This window comes from Humulus lupulus, chromosome 5 (genome assembly GCF_963169125.1).
Source record: "Humulus lupulus chromosome 5, drHumLupu1.1, whole genome shotgun sequence".
Taxonomy (NCBI): domain Eukaryota; kingdom Viridiplantae; phylum Streptophyta; class Magnoliopsida; order Rosales; family Cannabaceae; genus Humulus; species Humulus lupulus.
In genome coordinates, this window is record NC_084797.1 from 51,867,089 (window position 1) to 51,882,480 (window position 15,392).

The 15,392-nt window shown below is 30.7% G+C and overlaps 1 pseudogene; it reads left to right on the forward strand.

Moving 5' to 3' along the window:
- LOC133779136 (rac-like GTP-binding protein RHO1) overlaps positions 1-10,965 on the forward strand; it is a 16,040-nt pseudogene extending 5,075 nt beyond the window's left edge.
- The last annotated feature ends 4,427 nt before the right edge of the window (positions 10,966-15,392 follow it).

The following is a 15,392-nucleotide window of genomic DNA, read 5'->3' on the forward strand; positions in this document are numbered from 1 at the left end:
GGCCACATGCAAGATCATCCATTGACATTTCAAGGGCCTGCTGCAATAAATCATTCTCATCAATATGATCAAAGGTCAATTATCACCTTTAATACATTATAAAAAAAATTAAACAACCCCATGCGTGCCTATTTAAACACCTTATGCATTCATTCAACACATAAACCACCACCTTTCCCCATTCAATAAATCCACAGGAAATAAAATTAAAACCCCATATATAAATCAACTATAAATTCACAAATGCAATATTTTTAAGAATATAAAAGTGGACTGTCAAATAAAATCAATTAATAAGTTGCCTTAGAGTCAACTCTAGAAGAAGCAATGGTGGCACGCTCTATCATCTAAAGAAGAAAAGAAATTATTCATCTTTAGTAGTCATGAAACAGTGTCAAATTCTTAAGATATGTCATCTCTCAAAGATATTAAAACTTTGGTTCTTTTAGAAGCAAATGATTTTAGAAACCACCAACAATTTAATAACAAACATGGTACTAGCTAAGCTAGAACCAAAAAGTCAAGCAACAAGATTCATGACCCAGTTAGGAAGTAATGCAAGAACTTTAGAGAACGACCAAGATACATGTCACGTAGTCAATCATTCTGAAAGGTCTGCTTCAAAATTCCAGCTATAAGATTGTCTATTCATATATAAAAATAATATATTGATATTAAACATTCACTAATACAATTAAGAAACTATTTTTTTAATCCCATCCTATGATTGGTCTATCTAATTCAAGTTGCAGGACTATGTTTCCCATACACGTATTTCATATTTTAACAAAAATATAAAATAAAATAATCATTTATAAACAATCAAATAATTCACCTATTTTATGCTAATAAGAGATTGTGAAACTAGAAAAGCACACCATAAGAGATATATAGGCATATATATACGTATACCAATACAGAAGTAATACTATTCATAATATTTAATGAGCAATTAAGCTAATGGGCTTCCTCTACATTGTTGTAAGAAGTAAGCAGTTGGATTGAAGGCTCTACAAGTCAAAACACTTAAGAGACTATATATATATATATATATATATAAATGGACACAACATGCTGAAAGGAAGAGTGATCTAGTAACATTGGTCTGAGCTTAAATTTGTATATATGATATGTAGAATGTAGTCCCACAAATTCTCAATCTCATGCTTCTTTGGCTTCAGCTTTAATGCTCTTCAAAGGTAAAAAATATTATTTGGAATTGGAACCAATTTTTAATTAAGTTGAAGTACTCTCTATATCTATGTAGTTCCCTAAAAACAATTAATTTTTAAAAAAAATGAAATCCATAGCATGATAACTGATTATTGAAGAAGAAGGAAATAATAGAAAAGAAAAGTAAGCCATATTTCAAAGTATGAGATCATAATTATTTTAACTTTACTTTGTCTTACAATTGTCATTATCATGGCTATAAATATATTATCATTTTGCATTTCTGTACCTTACACAGTATTCTAAACTAAGTAAACCTTTAAGAAAACTAATAAAATACCTCCTCCTCATAAACAAAGGTGACAAAAATTGGCCCCCTTGGTCCTCTAAAACCAATACAGGATCCATCTATGCCCACCCTTATTCTTCTAGTTATCATAAATGAAGTACAAATAGTAAACATATGAAAGAGTATAAAATATTTTTATAACACTATGCTGTTGTACTCTTAGCATATGCATGAATAGATTTATATATATATATATATATTAGTGAATGATTGTAAGTGTATGTATATATATTACACCACTTTTATTTTCACAAAAGTTGGTCTCATGTGAAATTATATGATGATGCTTCATGAAACATAATGATATATTGATATATCTTTTTAGAGTAAGAAAACTGTATAAGATGATTCTTTTGTGCACCAAAATGCTTAGATTTTAATCTCAGACACAATGTAATTGTATGAGCCCATTTGTCTTATGTACAATCCATGCTTACCACCGTACCCAGATGGCCACATAGCAGGCAAGCCTTCGTACACACATGCAAAAAAAAAAAAATCAACTAGTGTCTAATTGAATAAGTTTTATTAGTGGTCTAGATAATAGGAAACTCTAAATAAAATTAAATAAAAAAATTGAAGGGTTCCATAAAGCCAACCTCAGGGGACTATCTACAAACATTTGGTAAGCATGTAAAAAATCCTAAAATGTTAATCTGGAAAACAAATTTAAAAACTCTAACATTTAACTATTAGAGTACATCAACAGAACAAAATCAAAATACAAAAAGATATAACAGTTACCTCTACAGAAGAGACTCCACAATTTCTGAGAGAAGGATGGTTTCTTCGACACTGGAAGACAATGGAAGAGTGTGTGCACTGTATATGCACAAGAGGGTAAATATCATAGAAATCTTAAAACGTGAATTCAATGCACCAAAATGCATAAATACAAACAAAACCTAAATAATCAATAAAGAAGAATAGCAACTTTCACCGTTAAACCATGGCATTCAGTGAATATTTATGTGTTTTATCACTGATAAATCTTGAAGTCTAGGCTTTTCAAGTTTTTTATGATTGTAAAACTGATTACTCTCAACCCTTCATGGCTGAAGGAAAGTAGCATGCGACAAGCCCAACGACTGGGAAAGGATGGTTGACAGAGAGATAGAGAAAGACGAGAGAGAGAGAGAGTGAGGAGTTCGGATGTAGTACCAAGCCGAAGAAATGGGGAAAATAAATGGGTCTCATAAATGTTGAAGGAAAGGATGGGTCTCAGAAATGTTGAAGGATACGTCTTAGAAATGTTGAGGAAATGGGTCTGTTGAAGGAGAGCTCTGAAATGTTGAAGGAATTAGGTCTCTCAGTCTCACAAATTTTCAGGTCTCATAAATGAAAAAAAATGCTAAGTGGCGCAGGATGGTGTATTATTACCACCCTTTTTTCATAAAGTGGCGCCATTATAGTACTCTAGCATAATACTTTTTTATTAGTATTATATTCATGTGTTATGGAAATAAGTATTTGGTGTAGTGAAATAGTATCAGTTTAACAACAAGACTGAATGTTTCAAAGTAGTCGAGGCCATGAGTTTGGTGATAGCCTTTGGCCACCAAGCGTTCTTTATACCGGTCAACAGTTCCATCTTGCTTTAGTTTGACTTTATAAACCCAGCGGCAACCAACAATGGCATGATCATGAGTTTGGGAACTAAAGTCCATGTTTGATTCTTCAAAAGTTCTTGGTACTCTAGTTCCATGGTTTGCTGCCAATGAGGAAGACAAGCAACCTATTTGTATCTAGTAGGTTCATTCAAGTCAGGTTCAATAGTATCAACATACAGTTTAGGTTTATAGACACCACTTTTGGCTCGAGTTTGGATTGAATGGACATTAGATGCAATAGGAGGACGATGGAGAGCAGTACCTGGTAGAGTTGTAAATGTGAGACGGCCCGACCCACATTTTCATGCCTCTGAATAATTCAGCCCGAGCCTGTAGTCAAATTTGTGTCAGGCCAACCCATATTTGAAAGAGTAAGCCCAACAGGCCCATATCGTGTCGTGCTTCATGTCGTTTCGGGCCCAAATCGGGCTGGCCCACTTTCCTTGTTCGGGTCTTCTCACTTTCCTTATTTGGGCACAAATTCGGGCCTACTTTTAGGCCCATTTTATTATTGACAAAAAATGTGAGGATGGGGAATTGAATCCCACAACTCTTCCTTGACAATCAATGGACTCACCACCAATCCAAATACATTTATTTGTTTAAATTATAGTTTGAGATATTTTTATATATTTTTCAACAATATTTTTCACAAAATTACACTACAACAAAATAGGACTACTACAACATTAAATTATAACAATAATGAAAAAGTATTATGCTACATGTGTTAAAATTATAAGGCGGGTTCACTAAAATTTTAGGCGCCATATATGTTTACTTTTTCATTTATTTTTCCGCCAAGTATATAAAATATTTATTTATCATTTTATTTCATTTTCTCTACATACTTCATCTTTCTCTGAGACCTATCTCTCTCTGTCTCTCACTCCCCTTCACGAAAGACAAATCCCATTTCATTCAAAGAAAAATGAGAAGGCTACACCACATTCGAAGGCGATATAGGAGTTCTGGTTCGTCGGCGGCGGCAGAGACGCGACTTATCTTCGGCTCAATCTCTGTGGCTTCGTCTCATCGGCTTCTTTGACTCTCATTTTCACTCTGAACTCGACGACGCCTTCGTTTGTCCCATATTTTACGCACCAACATCTTTCATTGTAAAAGCTCATAAATCATCAACCTGAATTCTTAGCTACCTTCAAGCTCGATACTTTTTTGAGAAAAGAAACCATGGCTACTGCATCTGGTTCGTTTCAATTCCGTTTCTCATCTTAATTTAAAATTTCTATTCTCACAGTTGTTCAATTTTTCATACTCAGAAATTGATTTGGGAATCGACACAATGTTTAGGGTTTTCTTTAGGCTTAGTTTGTGCATTGTGAATTTGAGTAAAGGCCTATATTTTGGGTATGCCTTTTGTTTTCGTTCTTCGGTTTCCTTCTTCGCTTGCTGTTCTACTCATGTTTGAGTTTTTTTTCTTCGGTTTGAATTGTAATGGGAAAGAATGCTCGAGAAAATTCAACCCCTTTTAATCGTTTTCTTTATTCTTTCGTGGATTTTCTTTTTTTTCTTTCTTTTTTTGGCTGTTTAAATTTCTTTCCTTAATTGCAAGAAATAAACTAAAGCTTCGAATGTGTTTTTGGTCCTGTAAAGAATGCCCTAAACTAATACTTATAAAACATTCGCATAACATAGTTTATAAAAGAATACCACTCATTATCAAAGTCTCAGCGGGGACTTGCTTAAAACCATGCAAGTTGGTGCCAATTGTTTTAAAAGAAAACATAGATGTTTATGCAAAGTTCAAAAGAAACAAATATTAAATAATTGAGTCCCACTGATAATTTAGGAAAGTCTCTTAAAACAAAACATAATTTAAATGGCGTTCTACGATGATCTTTTTTCCGTCCATAGGATTACCCCACGCCATACACCCCACGATGATAGAACTCCTCACGTCACCACGCGTGCCATAAGAAATCCTATTTACTACCTGGAAGGAAAGTAAGGGGGGTGAGCTAAAAGCCCAGTAAGGAAGTACAAACAATAAGCAAGTAAGAATACAACAATACAAACACTAACGTTCATCTAAAACATCATGGCATATCATAACATAATCGTAACATATCATCATTGCATATCATAACGTAATCGTAACATATCATCATTTGAATATCATAACATAATCGTAACATGTCATCATATCACAATCATACAACATACATGATGAGCATGGCTCGCTAGTTGTCCATGTCACCCTATGAGATAAACAGGAGTCTCTGGTCCTTGAATAACCTCGGCGCGTCCGTCCTAGGAGTTACGTCTTGCTATAGTAACTCGTTCGATGTATCTAGCATCGTAACTTGTTTGATGTTTCTAACATCGTAACTTGTTTGATGTATCTAACATCCATACACATATCATATTCAACATATCATCACATTATGGCATTCATATTTCATAACAATTCATTCATACAACAGTCTTACCATTCATAGCATAAAATCATAGAATCTATCTAACTTCCTTACCTCAGGTCCAAGCTAAGAAATTTTCACAATCTTTCAACGAGCCTATATCATAATCAAAACAACATTTCTTAGGTTCATAAAATTACTATTTTTCCCATCCATAAAACTCATGTGTGCATAGGCCATGCACACATAATAACAGTTACACATAACACACAATTATTTTTAACTACACATAAAGCTATAAAAGAATAATGCTCATTTTACCTATTTTACATGCATGATCTTTTTATAAAAACCACATAGTTGAATAATAAACATAATTTTCGACGTAAAAGTGGATTTGCATGTAACATGCATACGTGAAAACATTGCGTAATAGAGACGTTTTAAAAACGATAATTCTACATTTCTTACTTTTATTGTTTTAAAATTAATAGACATATAACATGCTTTATTTTTCTTAAAATTTCTAAGTTGATTAAATTCCTCAAAACATTATTTTATTTTATAAAATAATTTGATTTAGCTTATAAAAAATAAAATATGTGACAATTTCATTCATTAATCTCAAATTACAAAGAATTAACCCAAAAACTTGGAATTAATTAAAATACTTATTTATAATATGTTTCTTTAGAAAAGCAAATTTTAACATTGGTTAATTGTGTTACATAAATGATGTGAGAAAAATAAATTTTTAAGTGTGGGAAAAATATATTTTTATTTAAATTATTTAAGACTTAGTTTTATGTAACATAAATCCATATGTGACAATTAAATAATCATTTTTAAATTTTTTAAACCAAACTTTCAGCCACTATTTAATTTCTTTAAAAATCACAATAAATAGAATCTAAATATTTTTCTCAATCAAAATAAAGAAAAATCATAACTTATCAAAATATGCATTCATACCATTTTAAAATACCATTTTTCAATATTACCATAACTTAGGATAATAATTTTGTTTCAAAAACTCATCAAATTTATTTTAGTGAAACACACTTCATATTTTCTTACAAAAATTTCAGCAACCATTTTTATCTTTAAAAATCACCATATTCAAATCAAAATCTCATATTTTTCTAATTATACAATAAAAATTCTGTAGGTATTTATTTGAGTAAAATATCATTTTAATGGGACTTAAAATACCCTTTTTAATTTCATAAAATTAACATAACATCAAGGACATTACTTATGCATGCAAATAATTTTTTTATCAAACTTTTATCCAATTATTTACAAAAATCAGCAAGCTTAATTTCTCATGAAATTCATCTTTTATCCAAAAAAATTCACATAAAATCATACATGTCCAAAATCTCATCATACTCTTATTATATACATAATTCTAAGAATATTACTAACATATTCACATGAAATCTTATAAAACCCATTTTTTTCTATTCCATTAAATCTACACATGAAATCCAACAACAATAACAATAGCAATAACATACATTAATTCATAAATATCACATTTCATATACATGCCTTTATAATAACCCTAGCATATTTCTATCATTCCTCCTTTTATGCATATCAAGATTCATTAGTACAAAAATCACATACATATTATCATATTTCTAAAATCATCATTTGCCATTTTACATAAATCAAAGATTTAAAAAAAAATAACCATAGCAATATAAACATAAAATATAACCTCATATAAACCCTATCAAATCCATTTTCTCAATCATACCCATGAGCCCTTTTAAAACGAAACATATTCTCTTAAAAATACAGATCATAATCATCAATCCTACAATAATCAAACCATTAGCATCACCATCAACAACCTCAAAGATAAACCCATCAAACAAATATATAGGCTAAGAAAAACCATTACCTCTCTTGATTGTAAAATCAAGAATACAATATGATCAACACCCAAACTTCACACCCCTTGTTCAAGCCTAGGGTTTTTTTTTTTTTTTTGTTGAAATCCACCATGAGGAGGAGAAAGAAATCCAATCACACACAACAAATAAACAAGTCAAAATCATATAATCAAGAAAAAGAGATTGGACAAACAAAAAATACAAGAAAACATACTCTAAACTTGGTTCCTCTTCTCCTTCTTCTTCTTTCTTTCTTTCTTTCTTCTTCTCCTTCTCTCTCTACACGCCACCCTCTCTCTCTCTCTCTCTCTCTCTCTCTCTCTCTCTCTCTCTCTGAGTCACGGCAGCCACAAGAAATGCTCTCCTCTTCCTTTCCTTTCCCCTTTATTCAATTCTCTCAATAAAGCCTCACCAACACAAAATGGTAAGTTTCCTATTTCTATTTTATTTCCTCTTAATTTTCTTATTATTTTCCTTTATGATAATAGATATAAGGAATAAAGGGTGATCACATCCTATCCTAAAATAGATAGTTTCTTCCAATATTTGATTTTATTGCCTTAGAAAAATAAGTGGAAAAATCAATCCCTTTCCCACTACACACTACACGTCCAAGCACCTTCCTTTCCCTTTTCTTTTTTTTTTTTTCTTTTTTTTTTTATTAACTAAAATAAATCCAATAAAGGAAAGAGTGTGTAGAAAATCTACACATGTGCACCCTATTACCATATACTAGCACACACTAAAACACTAGGGTGCATCACTATCTACCATGCACCTTAGTGCATTCAACCATAACTCACATAATTACCTCAATTGTCACACTTATTTAAAATGTAACGCCAATAGTAAAATAAACATGTTACACAATTATTCACTTATTAAATTAATTAACCAAACAAACAATTAACAAATTTAAATTCAAAAGATTATACAAAACAATTCTAACAATTAAATAAAATAATAAACAATCAAATAAGACAAACAACAACTAAATAAAATAAACAACATTTAAATAAAACAATTCATCACAGTTAACATTTAAATAAAAATAATTCACAAAATTTAAATAATCTAAAAAAAAAAAAATTGGTGCACTACAGGTCCCCTTTCTAAAATTGTTTGGTTTTAGTTGTTTACTCTTTCTTTGGAAAGATTATCTGATATGCGATTGCATATCATTTTGTCCAATGACCGAAATTTAGATTGTGGTTTTGTAACCTTTGAGACTATTTTTAATTGTATTAATGTGCCGCTAGTTGGTAAGATTATGGGTTTTGAATCCCCTACTCTTAAATTTCCAAAAAAATTAGGGTGGTTTCCTTTTTGATTTGTAAGTTCTGGAAGACGAATTCCGGGTTTGTTCTACAATTGAAATCATATTCATTTTGTTCTTTGGTGGAAAACAGGATTACGTGCCAACTGTTTTCGACAATTTCAGTGCAAATGTTGTTGTGAATGTAAGCACTGTTAACTTGGGATTATGGGATACAGCCGGTAACTATGCCTGATTAAAATTTAATTTAAACAGTTGTGTTATACAGATTTTCTTTTCTGGGTCTGAATTTGTTTCTGTGGAACAGGACAGGAGGACTATAACAAGTTAAGACCCTTGAGTTATCGTGGGGCAAATGTTTTTATACTGACATTCTCTCTCATTAGCAAAGCTGCTAGCTATGAAAATGTTTCCAAGAAGGTTAGGCTTTGTTTTTGTATGGGCAGTTACAATTTATTATAACATTCATTTGGAGTTGGTAATCCCATTAATGCCCTGATGTCTCCCATCACATTTTTTATGTTTCTTCTCCAGTGGATTCCAGAATTGAAGCATTATGCACCCAGTGTCCCAATTATTCTTGTTTATTAAGTACCATATTGTTTAGTTGATGGAACTTCTGATAATAGCATGAACAAGAATGAAACTTTTTTCATTTTTTCCCTTTCCTTTTGATTTTGACGAGCTAGATCTTTGAGATGATAAGCAGTTCTTTATAGACCATCCTGGTGTCGTGCCAATTACTACAGCTCAGGTGAAAATTCACTCCTTACATGCTCTAATGGATTACATAATTTCACTTCTTTTTTTACCTTCTTTACATTGACCTTTGTATCACATTTAGGGGGAGGAACTACGAAAGATTATTGGAGCACCTGCTTATATTGAATGCAGTTCAAAGACACAGCAGGTATGTACTAGTATCACTTGCTCAGTAAACTTAGCTTTTCCGTTCTAATGAAATTGACTTTTTTTCTTAATAAACTCGCCTCGACTACAACAAATCTCTCTTTCCACAACAAATGAATATTAGCTTTCTCAAAAAGTATTATAATAAGTAAGATTAAAAAGAGGTAAAATTATATTTCTGAAAATTATAGGCGGGACAAAAAATTTTAAGCAGAAAATGAAAAAATGTGCTATACTTTTTGCCCGAATCCAATTTTTCTTTCTTTCACCTCATTCTTTTCTCTCCACCCAAGTCACTTTGATAATTAGCCTCCATCGTACAACTCCACCTCCATCTCCATCACAACCTTTGTTTTCTTCTCTCCCCTAATTTTAAAAATTAACCTTCCCTATCTTCTCTATGTAGATTTGTACTACTTTAAAGCTTTGAATGATATATGTAAAGATGACTGAGCAAGAGATTTGCAGAGAAAAATATTAAGGGCTAAAAAGGATAAAATTTTAGAAGGTAAGCTAAGCATTTTTTTTTTCTTTCAATTTTCTCTTCCAAAACCCCTCATTCATGAGTGGGTTGTTCTATACAGAGACAATATTATATTTTTTGTTTTTTGGTCATTATATTTTGGTTCATTAAATGATATCCACCTCACGTCATGGTGCTCACTAGCTTTAGATTTGTGGCAGCTGGTGATTCTATAAACTTATAACATAGTATGTAGTACTAGTTTGATTTGTGAGATTTTAGTTGATTGGGCTTTTTATATGTTCAAATGATTTCCTTGAAAAAATCTATTTTATAAGTTCTAGTCATTAGTTTTCCTTCTTAATTTCTGATTTCTTTTTATTTTTTCCTTATTTTTTGATGTTGGGATCTATTATTGGGCATTATTGTAAGTGTTTATTTACTCTCATCCTTCTATAATTTGTATGGAACAATTAATTTCCAATTTGTTTTATGTTCAAATAAATTCAAATTTTATTCTTTCTCATGTCATTAAAAGTTCTACATCACTGTCTTTTTCGTTGTAATTTCATTTTAGCCAAATAAGAAGATTTAACTCCATCTCTATTTCGTTTCTCTCTCAGATCTCTATTTCAAATGGTATAATGAGCCTTTCTCCTGGATTTATTTTTCTTAACTAATTCCTCCAAGGTCTCTTCTCGTAATGATTTTTGAGAAGTTAAGCAACATTGTTGGGAGTTCCTTCATCTGCCAAAGAAAATATTCACTGAGTTTGGTATGTTCTTTCCATTTTCTTTTATTTTGTTTGGGTGTTTTGTGACATATTACTCTTTGTTTGTTGCTACTTGTTCGCAGGTGGCATTTTATGAGAGTGAGATACTTGATTTTATGTTGGTATTTTAGGCATAAAAATATGGGGCATTCATTAAGTATTTAAGATTTTTTTTTCACATTTTCCAAGCAAGAATACACATCCAGTTGTTTAAAGTTTATTTCTTTTTTATTTTTTTTAAGAGACTTTACAAATCTAAGAATACCATGATATTTTTGTTATTTTGGCTGCTTCCTAGTTATTTTTAGTTTGTCAACTGAAAGTCTTTTAGTTGTGATGTTTGTTTAAAGCTGTAGGAAGTTAGAAATGGCAGTACATTCTGATTAGCATGATTAGTGATACTATAGTGTACTGTGCATGATTAGCATGCTATGAGACTGTATTATATTTTATGTACTTGTACAAATGTATATATTTCCATGCTTAAGACATACATTCATTATAATGCCGTCTGTGGATTCTGCTTACATTATATAACCATATTTTGACCATGTCAATCCTTTAGGCTTTCTTCAAGCGTTTGGATTTGTGCTTATCTCATTATTAGTTTTTATTTCTTTAAAATTTGTGATCAATTTCTGATGGGTGCATTGTGTAACTATCAGATTTTGCTTGGTTTTATTTTCTGATGGAATTTACAGTTGCTGATAGATTTTTGGGACCAGGACTAGCTCTTTCGTTAATCTTTGAAGATGCTTCATTTTCCATATTTTATATTCGATGATAATGCATCATTGTACACCAAACATAGTGTTTTAGAAAGGAACTTTGTTGCTTGAGATGTCTTTAAATGACTAGTTTTGTTGTCCTTATGGGGCTTTCAGTGACTCATTAATGTAATCTCATTTTTTTCTTAACACAGGGAATACATTTATTTCCAAGAAAGTTGACAACAAGAATAAAAAGAAACTTAAGAAGGTGGAAGATAAGATGCTTTGATGGGGCAAGCTTTTTATGGTACTCTTAAATTCTCTATTTAATAGTTTAGTGACCTTATATTGCATGTTGTTTACGTTCTCACTCTGTTTCCTTTCTTAATATTGATACGATACTGTTGAAAAAATTCGAGTGTTGGTAAATATTGGTTTAGAGTCAAATTTTAGTGCTTTAGATCATTGTGCATATTGGCTTGCAAGTTAATTTCTCTTTCATAAGTGCTGAATTGCTTCAATTTGAGTTGCCTTTTGGACTTCCCTGAATTTTAGTGAAACATTATCGTCTTTTAAGTTGATCATGATATATACTTGGAAGTAGTCTTTTTATAAACTATTTTATATTCTTTCTTTGTTTCATCAACCATTAAACCATCATCTGTATGACAGGTGGTCGTGATGATGCAAAGTTGTCTATTCCAGCTACTGTTGTTCTTCGTTATATGTTCATGCCTGCTGAAATGAGGGTAGGTTAATGTAGTGCACCAAAAAAAAATTTTTAGATTATTTAAATTTTTGTGATTTATTTTATTTAAATGTTAAGTGTGATGAATTGTTTTATTTAAGTGTTGTTATTTTATTTAGTTGATTGTTTATTATTTTATTTAATTGTTAGAATTGTTTGGTATAATCTTTTGAATTTAAATTTGTTAATTGTTTGTTTGGTTAACTAATTTAATAAGTGAATAGTGTGTAACATGTGTTATTTTACTATTAGTGTTACATTTTAAATAAATGTGACAATTGAGGTAATTATGTGAGTTATGATTGAATGCACTAAGGTGCATGGTAGATTGTGATGCACTCTAGTGTTTTAGTGTGTGCTAGTACATGGTAATAAGGTGCACATGTGTGGATTTTCTACACATTTTATAATTGCCATTTATGATATTTTTGGGTAGTTTATTTTAATAAGTAGGGAATTAAAGAAAAATAAAATAAAAATAAAGGAAATGGCATGTAGTGTGGACGAGTATGTGTAGTGGGAAAAGAATGGTTTATTCCATTTATTTTCTTGATTAAATTAAATTAAAATTAGAAGACCATCGTTATTTTAGGTAAGGATGTGATCATCTTTTTATTCCTTGCCATTTAAAGATAAAAACAATTATACAAAAATTAAGAGAAAATATGGAGAGAATAGGAAACTTACCTTTTCTTTTTATTAAGCCATTATGAGAGAATAAGGATAAAGGGGAAAGGAAAGAGGGGAAGAGCCATTTGCTCTTGTGGCTACCGAAATTAGAGAGAGAGAGAGAGAGAGAGAGTGGCGTGTAGAGAGAGAGGGAGAAGAAGAAAGAAAGAAAGAAGAAGAAGGTGAAGAGGAACCCATCTTAGAGTATGTTCTCTTGTTTTTCTTGTTTGTCTAATCTCTTTTTATTGATTATATGTTATTGACTTGTTTATTTGTTGTGTGTGTTTGGGTTCTTTCTCCTCCTCATGGTGGTTTTCAAATAAAAAACCCTAGGCTTGAACAAGGGTGTGAAGTTTGGGTGTTGATCTTATTGTGTTCTTGATTTTACAATCAAGAGAGGTAATGGTCTTTCTTAGCCTATATATTGGTTTTGATGGGTTTGTCTTTGAGGTTTTTGATGGTGATGTTAATGGTTGATTATTGTAGGATTGATGATTATGATTTGTATATTTTGAGAATATGATTTGTTTAAAAAGGGTTCATGGGTATGATTGAGGGAATGGAGGGTTTATAATGAGGAGATATGTTATGTTTATGTTGCTATGGTTATCTTTTTAATCTTTGATTTATGTAAATGGTAAATGATGATTTTAGAAATATGATAAGAATTATGTTAGGGTTTTTGTAAAGGCATGTTCATGAGATATGGTGTTATGAATTTATGTATGCTATTGCCATGGTTATTGTTGTTGGATTTCATGTGTAGATTCAATGGAATAGAAAATTGGTTTTATAAGACTTCATGTGGATATGTTAGTAATATTAGAATCATGTATATAATAAGAGTATGATGAGATTTTGGACATGTATGATTTTATGTGAAATTTTTGGGTTAAAAGATGAGTTTCATGAGAAATTAAGCTTGCTGATTTTTGCAAATAATTGGGTAAAAGTTTGATTTAAAAATGATTTGCATGCATAAGTAATGTCCTTGATGTTATGTAAATTTTATGGAATTAAAAAGGGGATTTTAAGTCTCATTAAAATGATATTTTACTCAAATAATTACCTACAGAATTTTTATTGATTTTTTAGAAAATATGAGCTTTTAAATTGAATATGGTGATTTTTAATGATAAAAATAGTTGCTGGAATTTTTGTAAGAAAATATGAAGTGAGTTTCACTAAAATGAATTTGATGAGTTTTTGGAATAAATTATTTTTCCTAAGTTATGGTATTTTTAATGGTATGAATGCATATTTTGTTAAGTTATGATTTTTCCTTTGTTTTGATTGAGAAAAATATTTAGATTCTATTTATTTGTGATTTTTGAAGAAAATAAATTGTGGTTGAAAGTTTGTTTTAAAAAGTGTTAAAAATTGTTATTTAATGTCACATATGGATTTTTGTTACATAAAACTAAGTCTTAAATAATTTAAATAAAAATATATTTTCCACACTTAAAAATATATTTTTCTCACCTCATTTATGTAACACAATGATAAAATTTATTTTTCTAAAGAAACATATTAAAAATAGGCATTTTAATTAAATCCAAGCTTTTTGGTTAATTCTTTGTAATTTGAGATTAATGAATAAAATTGTCACATATTTTATTTTTGAGCTAAAATAAAATAATGTTTTGAGAAATTTAATCCACTTAGAAATTTTAAGAAAAATAAAGCATGTTATATGTCTATTGATTTTAAAATAATAAAAGTAAGAAATGTAGAATTATCGTTTTTGAAAACGCCTCTATTACGCAATGTTCCCACGTATGCATGTTACATGCAACTACACTTTTACGTCCAAAATTATGTTTATTATTCAACTATGTGGTTTTTATAAAACGATCATGCATGTAAAATGGGTAAAACGAGCATTATTCTTTTATGGCTTTATGAGAAGTTAAGAATAATTGCATGTTTTGTGTAACTGTTATCATGTGTGCATGGCCCATGCACACATGAGTTGTATGGAAGGGCAAAATAGTAATTTTATGAACCTAAGAAATGTTATTTTGATTATGATATAGGCTCGTTGAAAGATTGTGAAATTTCTTAGCTTGGACCTGAGGTAACGAAATTAAATAGATTCTATGATTTTATGCTATGAATGGTAAGACTGTCGTATGAATGAATTGTTATGAATTATGAATGCCATAACGTGATGATATGTTGAATGTGATATGTGTATGGATGTTAGATACATCAAACCAGTTACGATGTTAGATACATCAAACAAATTACGATGTTAGATACATCAAACAGATTACGATGTCAGATACATCGAACGAGTTACTAAGGACATTGAGACGTAACTCCTAGGGCGGACGCGCCGAGGTTATTCAAGGACCGGTGATCTCCTGTTTACCTCATAGGGTGACATGGACAACTAGCGATCCATGCTCATCATGTATGATGTATGTTT